The 11,789-nt window shown below is 36.8% G+C and overlaps 1 long non-coding RNA gene across 1 annotated transcript in view; it reads right to left on the bottom strand.

The window, feature by feature from the left end:
* Positions 1-707: 707 nt before the first annotated feature.
* Positions 708-11,789, bottom strand: part of LOC137638348 (uncharacterized) — a 33,840-nt gene continuing 22,758 nt past the window's right edge. The window contains exon 5 of the long non-coding RNA XR_011044088.1: positions 708-5,354. This is a non-coding gene — a long non-coding RNA (uncharacterized lncRNA). The remainder of the gene's footprint in view (positions 5,355-11,789) is intronic.

The following is an 11,789-nucleotide window of genomic DNA, read 5'->3' as shown; positions in this document are numbered from 1 at the left end:
AACCATGGTCTTCCACTGTCTTGGATTAGAGTTCTCTTGCTTGAGGGTACACTCGGGTACACTATCTTATCTTTTTTCTTGTTTTTTAAATGGTGTTAGGCAGCCTTAATAGAAGGGCCATGGATGTCTGGTGGTTTTTCAAAAGGTTGTCTTTTCCTTATATGTTTTTCTTTTCAAGATCATCCTTACTGTCCGCCCTTCGGTTGAAATGGCTATCCTGGACGTTATTTAGCCTTGCTTGGTGTATCGGCTCTATGTTTACCAGTTTTTGAGACTTTTTTTTTTTATAGGCTATGGATTTGATCGATTACTTTATTTATAATTCTGTCCATATTGTTTTCATCATTCTTGCTGATTTGATTTGTAAGTATAATGTATCTTTTTTTATTACCATCAATTCTTATGCTGTCAAGAGACATTGAGCAAAATCCGGGATCAGTATGTCTTGAATTTTGTCAATGTCGTCTACTATATTGCAATATTCAAGGTCTTCATGCAAATATTCAAGACCTTACAGTTGCGTTGAGACAGTATGATATTCTTTAGTGCTCCAAAACTTTGGTTTCTAATATGAGGCACTTATATGAGCTCTTACAACTGGTTTTGAGTAGCCAATAATTTTGAAAAGGGATGCCTTTCCTAGGGACAGGAGAATGGCAGTGTTAGGACCGAGTACCCTGCTTCTCATAAGTCCTGCTATGAATGTGAATGTCATGAGATTCAGGTAATAAAATTTTGTGGCAGGCACAACTTCTATACGAGTTCTATCCATCAAATCCAGACATGGATGATTCCATCTTCGATTGTCTTCTTACCATTATGGCTAAGATACAAGATGATGATAAAAAGGCCTCTTTTGTATTTTTTGGCAATTTCAATACTCACCGTTGGGAGTGTTTAAATTCTGGTTCTCCTACCAATCGCCATGGCTTAAGAGCTTTAGACTTTACCTCCAAATCAGGCTGCGACCAAATCACAAGTGAAGCTACTCACAGGTCTGGTAATGGCTTGGACCTTGTATACAATGACTACCCTAGCGTTATACCAAGTAAGGTTGGTTCTCGAACTGAGACATATGATCATGCCTTGATTTCATTAGTGGTGAAGATTTGTATGAAATCTCAAGCAGACTGGAATGGGATTTTGAGTGATCTCTGGGGTTGAATTGGTTACAATTGTATAATACTGTTGATCCTGTTGTCTCTTTGAATGAGAATCTAGTCAACATAATTGATAAGCGTATCCCTTCTCGGATGCTAACATACCGAGTGGAGGACAAACCATAGTTCAATGAGGATTGTATACGTGCTTATTTGGAGAAGCAGAAGGCCTATCATCTTTGGAAGGGTAACAGATCAGATTTGACTTGAATTAACTATACTCAGCTTAGAGCTTTTGCACAAAATTTATGTTTCTGTTTGATACAACCCAGGAATATAAGTGCTGAACTACCCTAGATCTGCATTCTTTGGTGAAAATGCACAAATTCCTCCTTTATCTAAACCTGATGGCTCTGTCACTCACTGTCCACAGGAAAAGGCAACCCTTTTGGCTAAGGTGTTAGACAGGAAGCAGAGTAACGAGACTCGAGATCTTCCTCATTCCTGTTTTTCTGAGGCCAAACTAACTAGTTTAGCCTTTTGATCTAGTGAAATTACAGCTCTCTCGATGAACCATGATGCTTATGGAGGAAGACCTAGATGGTATTTTCCCTGTGCTTTTTACAAAGACTACAGATTTCTTAGCTCCGAAGTTATGTTATTTTACACAAGTTAGCAAGAAGAGGAGTTTTTAGCACTTGTTGGAGAATTGGTAATGTTACTCCACTATGTAAATGTGTTTGTGGTAGCTCAAGTCCAACTGCTTACCATCCAATTTTTATAACTCCCATATCATTTAAAGTTTTTTAACGTCTTAATAGGATTGCTAAAGGTAATCATCTGTTCCCTAGTTTGGAATTTGGTTTTTGTAAAGGCCTTGTAGCATGTGATACCGTTCTTACAATCTTCCATGCTGTACAGAAATCCCTTGATTGTGGTCAGGAAGTTTGTATGATGGGCCTTGTTTTTAGTGCTGCCTTTGAACATGTTAATCACGAGACCCTTGTTTTCAAACTTGAACAGTTGCGAGTGGGTGGGTTGTTTCTTAGCCTTATTATTGAATTATCAAGTAACAGATTGCAAAGAGTTGTTATTGATGGGCACCATAGTGATTATAGGAATGTGATATCTGGTGTTCCACAGGATAGTGTTCTTAGCCCATTACTTTTCATTCTATATACACATGACATGTGGTTTGACCTAGAAAACAAGCTTGTTGCATAAGCAGATGATGCTACTCTCTTTGCATCAATACCATCCCCTGAATGAAGATCTGGGGTTGCTGCAAATTATGGGTTATGAAGTTGAATCCTATGATTCAAGTACCGGTAGGTCAAGGACAGTGGCTCCTCAACATCCAGACTGCAGCATTTATCAGGTTTCTTGAACTCTGTGACTTAAAATTTTAGGAGTAATTCTCTACAGCAAATTTACTTGTGAGAAACACATTAGATCTGAGTGCTCTTTAATTGCTATACAAATTGGCTTATTGAGAAAGTCTTTTAAGATTTAGAGTGATCAATCTATTCTGAAGAAGAGTTTTAGTTCTTTCATTCTATTTTGTTTCGAGTATTGTTCTCCTGTCTGGGCTTACGCTGCTGATTCTCATCTTAATTCGTTAGACAGGAACTTAGTCTATTGAATTTCTTATTCCTGATCTAGATATTCATCTCTGGCACCATCATTCCATTGTTCATTATGCATGTTGCATGAGATTTTACATAATTCTGATCATCCTTTACGTTCAGATCTTCCCGGACAGTTCCATCCTGATCGTAATACTAGGCATGCAGTTAATTCTGATAATCAGGCCTCCTTCATCATGAGGCTTAACACTACACAATATTCTAGAAGTTTTATTCCAGCTGTGACCAGGTTGTGGAAGGATCTTCCTGATCGGTTAGTTGAATTGGTAGAACTTCTAAAGTTTGAAGTTGCACCAAATGTTTTTATGCTGAAAAGGCTGACATAAGTCTCTTTTTATAGTTTATATGTTATTGTTTTTAAAATATTTAATTCTAATTGTTCATTATTTCTCATACCGTTTATTTCCCTATTTCCTTTCCTCACTTGACTATTTTTCCCCGTTGGAGCTCTTGAGCTTATAGCTTCCTGCTTTTCCAACTAGGGTTGTAGCTTAGCAAGTAATAATAATAATATCATATGCTTAGGGCCACCATAGTTATAAGGCAAACCTACTTTGTGAGAACGTGATGGGAATTGCAAACTTTCCTCTTCCACCAAGGGTGCCTCACGACTCAGTGGAGATAAAAGTCTCAACTCTAGAGTCCCTCCAACGGGAGCATCTTGTTGAACCTGCCTGTCCTTTTTCCATCATTCTGGTTGATGTGCTAGGACATGGCTCTTCAAGATTACGCTGTGCGTAATCCAACACTCCCCTGAATGTGAGAGTCGTTTGAAGATAAGGTTTCAGGGAAATCTCAACATGAAAAACTGAAGGGAGGTTCTCGCCACATAGAATAACATTTGTCTCTAAATCCCGTTGGGAGGAGAAAGAGTAAAGTAAAAATATCGTTAAGCTTCCTATGACGAAAAAAAATATTCCCATTGGGAGGAAGTCCACAACCTACAGTTTTTACATGGAGATGCCCTTGAACATCTCTTGTCTAGGCAAGAGAGACAAAGAGGATGTGCGTCTATGTCTGCCCAGCTCATAAGAATGCCACAACAGTCGCTATCCTGTCCAAGGCAAGAATGTAAATATTGAGTTTTACTAGACATAAGCACTCACTTGTAACTTACAGATAATGAATAGCAACTCATATGACTGTGAATTAAGAAAGAAAACACAAGAGAACACAACACTAAATGGGTAGGGAAATGAACGCAAGAGACTCGATCGTAGAGAAGAAGTGAGAGCACAACCTCTTCACTTCGCGGCCAGCAGCGTTGTGAAGAGATGTTGTGAGCATGTGTCCCCTTGCTCCTTGTGCATACGCTATGTTTACCCAGCAACAAAGCATGATGCAATCAACCAAAATTTTGATTGTCCGGTCGTAAAAAACATGATTAGCAGTTACCCCAAGTAAATGACTGGGAAGTTTGTATCCGCGTAAGAATAAAAAAAACTTACAGCACAAACAACGGAATGAATTTTATGTTCTTTGAGCACTGAAATAAAAACATAGTGTACTAGCAAAATTTTTCTAAATATCTTAAAATTGTCATAGTTGCATGAAAGTTAAGTGTTGTTCACATGTTGAAGATGAACAAACCAAATATTTCTGTAAGAATAATAAATCACATCAAGACAATATATAAAAGAAAATGCAATGAATTAGTTTCCAGTGAAGAAAAATCAAATTATTCTATTAGAACTTACTAAACATTGAAATTGAAATACTACATTCAATTCCACCAGTTACAAATCTAAAATGCATTATCCCTTCAGCTTGACTAGATTTCTTTACTAAGCTAAATTATCATTTTTTTTTTTTTTTTTTTTTGTTACAAACATAAGATTTTAAGAATGCATTATTAAGGAATGTTTACTTAGAGATTTTTCTGTAATAGATTTACTTGGGTGATCAATTTGAAATTGTACTACTCCCTCATCTACTATGTTTTTAACAAAGATCTTGAGGCAATTGTAACCTTAACTAAGTGTACACTGCATTTTACGTTAATCTTAATGAAATTCAAGAAAAAGGCAACCGTTACATGTATCTGCAAAAATCACATTGAAAACTTTACTTTAAATTGAATTTGTATTAAAAATTATTCTCAAACTGAATTCGTATTAAAAATTATTCTCATAAGCTGAATTCGTATCAAAAATTATTCTCATAAACTGAATTCGTATTAAAAATTATTCTCATAAACTGAATTCGTATAAAAAATTATTCTCATAAACTGAATTCGTATTAAAAATTATTCTCATAAACTGAATTCATATTAAAAATTATTCTCATAAACTGAATTCGTATTAAAAATTATTCTCATTAACTGAATTCGTATTAAAAATTATTCTCATAAACTGAATTCGTATTAAAAATTATTCTCATAAACTGAATTCGTATTAAAAACTATTCTCATAAACTGAATTCGTATTAAAAATTATTCTCAAACACATTCTAGAAAACATTATGGTAAATATTAGTAGCGATGACTTGACATCTTGAAAATTGGGAGCGACGACGATATAAACAGTATCTTGAAAAATGGGCTGGCCTTCTTTGGGTCTTCCTAAAGCTTGAGAATTTCCAGTGTCGGTGCTCATCCATCAAAAAATGTCTGTAATAAAAGGAAAATTGTCAAAACTGTCCCAACCTTTCTTATTACAGCTTTTAAAGTTGAAGAGTTTAATTATTCAAACAGGTTACTTTACATGGATGAAACTAGCAAGGCCATAATCATTGGTTGAGAAAAGTTTAAAATGGAATGATCCAATGTTGAGAATAGTTAAAATTCAAAGAAAAAGGTAAATCAACAAAGAGATGAAGACATACAAATAGCAATGATGATTCAAAGAAAAAATAAGACAATGATGAATACTGTACGACTATTTACACATCCTTTCAAACTGACGCCATACTGTGCAGTACGTACACGACTATTTTTCACTTTTATAAGAGGGAGTGAGATGTACAGCCTTAATATTATTATAATTATTATTATCATTATTATTATTATGGTATGGTATGGTATGGTATTATCATCTTCATTTTTATCATTATTATTATGATTATTTCTTGCTAAGCTACAACCTTAGTTGGAAAGCAAGATGCTGTAAGCCCAATGGCTGAGACACAGAAAAATACCTGTGAGGAAAAGAAACGAAAATAAACTATATGAGAAGTACTGATACATGGATATAAAGTGTTAAGATCAGCAACAACATTAAAACAGATCTGTCATATATAAACTATGAAGACAGATTCATGTCACTCTGGTCAACATAAAAACATTCATTGCAAGTTTGAACTTCTGAAGTTCCACCAATTCTACTGCACAAGAAAATAACACACTAACAGGGTTACAACATCCTCATCCATGTTAAAGTTTGAAGGCCACTTGCAAGCGGCAGAGGCAAGGGGCAGGACAATTTTCTAGAATGACTATTGGAAACATCCCTGCCTGGTTCAAGCTCAACAGTTTCTTGTAGAGAAGAAAAAAAAAAAAAAAAACCTGACTGATTGCAATAATTACAGAGGCATAACACTTACTGTACATGAGTCATGAAAATACCAGTATATAATATGCTTAATCTAAAGAGACTGGAGAAAGATTGATGAAAAGCTGAGAGATGAACGAGCAGGATTTAGAAAAGGTAGAAGTTGCACTGACCAGATTTTCATTTTGAGACATGTTGTACAGTAAAGCGTAGAATATAGAAATCCCCTTTTGATGGGATTTGTGGACTGAAAAAGCCTTTGATAGTGTGCACTGGCCAATTTTGTGGAGAGTCCTGCATTACTATGGAATTCCTCTTAAATATGTGAATTTGATTAAGTCTGTTCATGAGCATAGCAAGTGAAAAGTTAATGTTAGTGGAGTCTTATCAAGCAATTTTCCAGCGAACAGCGGAGTACTCCAAGGGAATGTGTCGTCACCTATGTTGTTTATTCTCTTCATGGATTCTGTGATGTGTAGAACAGTTATAGATGGTGGAGAAGGATTGGACTGGATTGGTGATAGGAATTTAGCAGACCAGAGTATGCTGATGAGGCTGTCCTTGTTAGCAGAACATTACAGAATTTGCAATGCTTGCTTACCAGAATGCATGAAATATCAAATGAGGTTGGGCTGAAGATAAGTAGAAGAACGACAGATGAGAATGGAGTATGCAATGGAAGATGAAATATCATAGGAAGGAAAAAGGATTAATGAGGTAGAATCTTGTAAGCATTTAGTAACTATGATCTCCAATACAGTAGAGTTTAGTGAAAGATTGAAAAAAAGCAAATCAGACAGTGGCTAAGTAAGTAAAACTTGGAAATCAAATCGCCTGAAACTGCATATAAAAATCTGACTATACATCAGTTTAGTGAGATCGGTGTTACTCTATTTACATGAGAATGAAACAATCTCTAATATATTTAGTAGATTTGAGCACAAAGCCTACAGAAGGATATTGGGAATTAAATGGCAGGACAGGATTAGAAATGAAACTATAAGAGATTACTCGAGTACCATATGTTGACGAGATCACGATGAGGGGTAGATGGAGATGGTTTGGGCATACTCTTCGCACTACCAAAGAAAGATTAGTTCACCAAATGTTCAGTTGGGATCCACAAGGCCCTAGAAGAGTTTGAAGACCCAGGCCTACATGGTTGAGGACAATGAAGAGTGAAATAGGAGATGATGAATGGAGAAGTATTGAATTAAAAGCTCAAGATAGAGACGACTGGTGAAAGCTAACCGAGGCCCTTTACGTCAATAGGCGTAGATGATGATGATGATTACAAAATAAAAACAGCAAATATACTGTACGTCTTTTCTATTGTTTATGCTTGTAAGCTCTTTCAGACTATGTTTATGCTTGTAAGCTCTTTCAGACTATGTTTATGCTTGTAAGCTCTTTCAGACTATGTCTATGCTTTCCATATCAGTTGATTAAAGCAAAATACTGATTATTTTTCAAGCTAATAGATAATTATTACTTGAACGAATATTTCTATTTTACCATATCAAAGTATATACCAGTAGTTTTTACTAAAATTAACCAGTAGTTTTTACTAAAATTAATTTTCTCATTCCATTTACTGTCAATTTTAATGGCATATCGAAGTTTAGAGGTGTTTCATATCTGATGCTGATGCACAATTTCATGATTCTTGTTTACAAAGCTTTGGAAATTATTGAATTGTTCTTATAATTCTATAAGTAATATGTGGAGAATTTTTATGTGAATGGCTGAGTGGGAACTTAGTCCAGGAAAGTCTCCCTACGGCAATTACCCAAAGCTCAACAGGGGAGGATAATGAGCACTTACTCTCGGGACGCAAACGCCCTGCTAATACTTTACTGCCATAGTTCACTAACCTTTCACTCTAAAATACAAAAGGAGGCAATTTTACTGTCCAGAGGCCGGAGAACTCCACACGTTAATTTTGAAATAATTTAAGGCCTACTCTAGCTTTGTCAGGGCTAGAGTCATCTCACTCTAAGGCTCTGTTTCGATTCCGTCCCAGTGACCCCAGTGAGATGCTGTACAGGTATCTTACGTTAATGCAACTAGAGACAATAAAAAAAGGGGGGAACAGTGGAGTATAAAAGTATAAAGTAAAGTTAAATGGGGATCTTCACCTTCAAAGCACTAAGTTAAAGAGCGTACACTCGCCGATACCAACTTACCTGTTTAGAGTAGGTTACTTTCAACACCTTGGGTACTTCTGACCCGTCCCATAGTATAAATTAGCTAAATTCATATAATGTGGTTAAAGATACCAAAATGTGTAATCTATTCCAAATGATTTATTACAGAAAAAGGAATGGAAATAACTCGATGATTTTAACACAACAAAATTAAAAATTGGAAAAAATATCAGTAACTCAATTATAAGTTTTACATATGATAAAATGAATAAGTGAATTTACAACACAAAAAATTGAAAACGTTAAACGGAATTAACTCGTGGATTAAACCTCAACAGAATAAATAAGAGTAAAAAAAAAACTCTGATCAACAATTTGTGCGGTGGCTGCTGTGAGGTCCCAACATGTGGTCAGTAACCTCAAGCAAATACCAAGATCAAAAAAAATATGAGTACATTAATTTCCATGCACGCAGCCCGAAAGATGTAATGCCAAAATAATACCTAAACTTAACTTATGAGAAATTGAAACTTATCTAAAGGGGGAATGGCCATTAGTTAAACTCACAAGATTTTTATATGTTGTGGGCGCCCGTGTCCTAAATGTGGCGGTCTTCAGTTTGCTCACTAGGCCTACAACACTTATTCTGCAGAGTCAACGGCCCCCTCCAAGCTCTCCAACTAGCCCCCAAGATTGGAACCGACATGCTGTAGAATTAGCAGCTATGCACTAACACTGGTCATCTGCTTGACCTCTTCTACGACGTATTCTTGGCTAGTTATTGTGTAAGGGGACAGGCTAGTGATGGAGAGTGGGAGCACGAGGTTGACATTGGAGCCTGACTGGGCAGCTCCGTTTCGTACCGTGGCCTGTATGTTTGTGAGGTCGAGTTCAGGTCAGCTGCGTCCTCCTTCCTTCCCCAAAAAAAAGCGTATCTTGGTGCGTAGGTAGGCCTACGGTCTTGAGGTGCCAACTCTCATTTAGGACAGGCTCAAAAATCTTGTGCCTTGTGAATTTCAAGCAACACACTTATTTAGAATACAAGGAGAAATCTTGCAACTCCAGGGGGCAAAGATAATCCTAATTCTAAACAATTGGCATACAGAATAAAAATGAAACTAAAAGGTAATTTAGCAAGTCGGGCTTACGTGTGTGGACAACCATACCTCCTAGACTAGCAGACTTGAGTTGTAATTAAGAGATTTAAAATACTGTACCTAAATACTTACGGTAGAATAATGTATACAAACAACACATAAGTATTAATCTTGGGACACTCGCTCAAGAAAGACACATTACTCACATTTTTCCCTGCCGTGACGTCACAAACAATAACAAAGTCTACGTATAAACTATGAAGAAGAAGAGTAGTGAAGAAAATTCTTCACATAATGTCATATTCTACATAACATCATTTGTAGCAACCAAGGTAATTGGTTACAAACCGGCAGTTTACTTTCTTTTGGTAACAATTGTTTCATCATTCATTCTCATTTGCTCTTCTAACTTACTGAACCAGAAGTTGCGATACAGAGGTAGAGAGAAAAAGACGTTAATCTATTTTGATTTAGTCTCAATAGAAAAACTGAACTTGCATTATACACAAAATAAGTGGTGAAATTATTTTTCATTGAAGAAAATTCAGTGCTCGCACAATATGCTGGATTGCAAGTGTTACACTAGTATATGTGGTATTGTTGTAATTTACTTCATTAATTTAAAGCCCCAAAAAAGGGATATTGACGAAGGAAAAATCTATTTCCGGGCACGACCTGTGTCGCTTCGTGAAATGCTCCTCTAGCACCATTTCTAAGGCATAGTTATTGCTGAATATACCAGAGAAAAAAAAAAGATACATGGAATGCCAGGAATAAACCCAGCTTGCTCACTCATTGAGTGTCAGTATAGAAAACCATAGATCCCTCACCAATTAGACCTCTCCCTCATCAACATCCCCCCCTCTCTACCCCTACATCTCCCCACCCCCCCCCCCTCCTCATTCCTACTCAGCACATAAAAGAAAAATTAAAATGTGAAAAACATAAAACATATCTGCTCTCGGAAAACTGCGATAGAGAGAGGAGTTCGGGGTGTAGATTTACATGAATTTATAAATCTGCGATGCATTGAGGGAGTGATAAGTGAACCGTGATATGACTAGCGATCTCCTGGACTGGTGTTTGAGTCCTGCTCAAGCTCGGTATTTACTTGTACTGTCTGCAACCTCATCATCCTTTTGAGCCTGTAAGTCTACCTGCTTAGTAATCAGCAGCCATTGCCTGGCCATCCTTGGTCCTAGCTTGGGTGTTGATCATATGTATATATGGTTAGTCTGTAGGACATTGTCCTGCTTGATGGGGCAATATCACTGTCCCTTGCCTCTGCCACTCTTCAGTGGCCTTTAAACCTTAAAAGCTCCTCAGAGGTCTACAATGCAAAAGTTTTGCTTTCCAAGTCAGATATTAAGCTTATTTTTGTTTTGGCTGAGACAGCGACAGTTCTGGGAAAGACTACAAGAAATGGATTTTATATTTATATCTAATTCTTAAGGATGAGCAACGAAGTGTACCAAGGTATGTTTTAGTGACAAAGAAGGGTATTTGCAATGGAAAAAATGAATGGAGAATGCTTGTTGAATGTATGTGTTTGTAGGAAATATTTTGGGGACAATGAAAAGACACTAAAGGTATCATACTCTTGAAAACAATTACCAAAAGTGAGCATTAGGAGTGAATAGAAAGAAAATGTTGCGTGAAAGATGGAAGAATGTACTAAGTGGCTAATTAATAAAAAAAAATATTTTATTTCGAAGATCCTCACTAGGCTAAACTAGAATGTTAAATTGATTAAAAAACAAAAGATTGACAGACGATGATGCCGGCTACGATTCACAATGCCAAGAGAATCAGCACTACGTGGGCTTTGGACCTAATTCGCGAGAGGGATACGTATTTGAAAGAAGTTAAACACTGGTTCAGGATGTCAGGGCACTGGCAGCCACAGTTTGCCACACCTAAACCCTTTACTACTACTACTACCCCTAAGTTATCCCAACATTAAGGGGTCGGTCGCCTGATGCGCCCTCTGCAACACCTTAAATCAAAGGCATCCTCTTCTAACAAACCTCTTCTCTCCATATCATCCTTCACCTTATCTCGCCATCTAATTCTCTGCGTCTCTCTTGATCTTCTCCCCCTTACAGGTTCCTCCCAAGCCCTCCTCACTCCCTCCCCACCATCCATCTTCAACACGTGCCCCCCCACACACTCCATCGTGACACACTTATCATCTAGGCAATCTCCACTACATCTGCCATTCTACTTATTTCTTCAATTTGCAATCTTTCAAAACAGTGACACAATATTCCCATATACCACCTTAGCATTTTCATCTATTTTCTCTCAAGCC

This window comes from Palaemon carinicauda, chromosome 3 (genome assembly GCF_036898095.1).
Source record: "Palaemon carinicauda isolate YSFRI2023 chromosome 3, ASM3689809v2, whole genome shotgun sequence".
Classification (NCBI taxonomy): domain Eukaryota; kingdom Metazoa; phylum Arthropoda; class Malacostraca; order Decapoda; family Palaemonidae; genus Palaemon; species Palaemon carinicauda.
This window is presented reverse-complemented; position numbering and strand designations above follow the sequence as displayed.